Source organism: Solanum dulcamara, chromosome 9 (genome assembly GCF_947179165.1).
Source record: "Solanum dulcamara chromosome 9, daSolDulc1.2, whole genome shotgun sequence".
Taxonomy (NCBI): Eukaryota; Viridiplantae; Streptophyta; class Magnoliopsida; order Solanales; family Solanaceae; genus Solanum; species Solanum dulcamara.
This window is the reverse complement of record NC_077245.1, coordinates 73,729,375-73,732,303: the sequence shown is the minus strand read 5'-3', so window position 1 is coordinate 73,732,303 and position 2,929 is coordinate 73,729,375.

Below are 2,929 nucleotides of genomic sequence, written 5' to 3'. Positions count from 1 at the left end.
CATTCAAACCTACTTGATAAAAAAGTCAATCTTTTTACCATGATATAGAAAATGAAACAATATGTGAAACTTTCACCGCGCCGAATTTAATTATTGGTAGTTAGGCAATTTGGTTCTTTGAATATATTTAGCTTATGTGTTACAAGTTTTATTTATTTATTGAACTCCCAATTTAGTTAAACACATTCGTAGAAAATGAGACGATGGGAATACAAGATTAGGTGGAGACATGTTTTTTTCTGATCAAATATGACACTATGACAATATTAAACTTGATGAGCTACATCCACACACAAACATAAAAGAACTCCAAATCACCGGACACAATTTTTCAAATTGGCTAGCTGATCATCCAAAGTTTCTTTAAGGTAGTAGAATTGTCACTTAACAACCTGCAAGGACTGTGATTCCTTGCCAGCACTAGGAAAGCTTCCTTTTTTGAAAATCCTTTCCATTAGAGAGATGCATCGAATAATAGACGTGACAGAAGAATTCTATGGTAGCTTGTCCTCCAAAAATCCTTTTAACTCTCTTGAGAAGCTTGAAATTGCAGAGATGCCGGAGAGGAAGCAATGGCACGTAGTAGGAAATGGAGAGTTCCCTACACTTAAGACCCTTTCAATTGAAAATTGTTCGAAGTTGATGGAGACGTTGCCTGAAAATCTTTGTTCTCTGACAAACTTGATTATTTCAGGATGTCTTGAACTCAATTTGGAGACACCTATCCGACTTTCAAGTTTAAAAAGGTTTGAAGTTATTGATTCTCCTCTTTTTGATGAGGCTCAACTGCTTACGTCCCAACTTCAGGGAATGAAGTAAATTGAGGGATTATTTATTACTGGTTGCCAAAGAGAAAGAAAAGAGCTGGTAGCAGACTAGCAGTATGTATATTGATTACTGTGTTGGCCCTTGTATAGTGAGTGTATTATACACAAGGCTGAGAATAAATTAACAACTTAGAGAAATTCTAGGTAATAGAAAAACCTACGTAATTACAATCATAAAGATAAGAAGTCTGATAAGTACAAAATTAATATAAAAAACTGAATAAAAAGACTCCTACAAGTAACAAGAGTCCTAAAATATGCTAGTTGTTTTTACGCCCCCGCAAGTTGGCGTCGAGGTCTACTATGCCCAACTTGGAGAAATGGTTACTGAAAAGTGCACGTGGAAGAGGTTGTGCGAGGGCACTAGCTGTGGAGCGGTCTACTGACTGAGCCTGCCTGGGTGGATCTCTACTAGAATATGCTCTATCACTTCCCTGAAATATGCCAGCTGTTCTGGCCATCTTATTTTGTTCTCTTTCTCTCTTAGCCCTATGATTTTGTAGACGTTCTTCTGTCTGTTGAGCGTGTGCCATTAGTCTTGCAATATACATATCCCGATGCATTGCAACAACCGTACAAGAACCAATCAAATGATCTCCAAGGCCATCCATAAATCGATGCATCCTCGCATTCTGGGTGCTGACCATCTCTGGAGAAAATCTAGCCAACTGAGTACACCGCATGCTATACTCCCTAACGTTAAGGTTGTTATGCCGAAAGTTTAGAAATTCATCAGCCCTCGCTAATTCCTTAAGCTCTAGTGGCAAAAAGTGCTCCATAAAGGCCCTAGAAAACTCCTTCCAAACTGCTGGGGAAGCATTTGATCCCGTAGAATCCACCCATGTCTCGTCCCATGTGATGATGACATCTTTCAGCTAATAGGAGGCCAATTCAACTGCCTCAGTCTCCGAGATATGCATGACCCTAAAAATTCTGTTGATCTTATCTATAAATTGTTGTGGATCCTCTGTCACACTAAATTATGTGAACGCTGGGTCCAACTGCCTCTCCCTGAAGATTCTAGGTGCAGCTGCATTTTTTTCCTTGGACCTGAGGAGCTACCAACTAAGTGAGCAACTGTATTTCCCCTCTAAGATCTTTCTTTGAGGCACCTGGTGGTGGTACAGGCGATACAACTACTGGATTAGAATCTGAGGACCTGGAAGTATAAGACATGGCAAGCTCTCCTCAATGCTGGTTTGATCACCTAATAGTTGAGACTGCTCTGAAATAGCTGCCTACTGAGCAGTGCTAGCAGTGGCCCTCAGGCCTATTTTATCCTTGTTTGTAATAGACATGATCTGTACCACAAGTTAACTAAATATTATGAGTCAGAATTAAATTTTTATGACTTAGCTCTATCTCATGATCTAGATTATGAAAGAAGGTCAAATTCCTAAATGCCCATGTAGTCTCTAAATTATAAATATGGCGTGCAACACATTTATAAAGAAGGTCATACTAGACACGGCTTCAGACTCTCCTTGGGACACTTGAACCTTGTGCTCTGATACCAAGTTTTGTCACGCCACCAACTCGAAAGGGGCGGACATTAAGGATTTATACAAGCACTTGCTAATTATATGTACTCAACTCATGCTAAAGTTGTAGACTCATAAGCAATGAAACATATACCAAGACACACACTAAATATAGATAACAAAAGGATCCATTGGGCTACTTTACAACGAAAACAAAACCAATCTTACGAAGCCTCTAAAGAGTATGCATCTGAGAATATGATAACTGGTTGAGATTGGGCCTGACATACCCATTCTAACATATGTACATACATAGCAAAATATAGGCTTTAAATATCTGATATCTCCAAGTAGAGGTAGAATTTACCAACTGCTAAACTTGAAGTCTCTAGTATACTGAAAGTGTTTGCTGTCTTGAGTATCTGAGCCTGCATTGATAGAATTGCAGCACCACAAAAATCAAAATGTCAGTATATATAAGACATGTATTGGTATGTAAAGCAGACTGAATTACAAGTAGACATGTAAGAATGCTCAAATGAATCAAATGTCAAGATAGGAAAATCTGAGCATATTTATGCAGGAGACATAATCCAAAATTGGAACTGTGACCAATCTCAA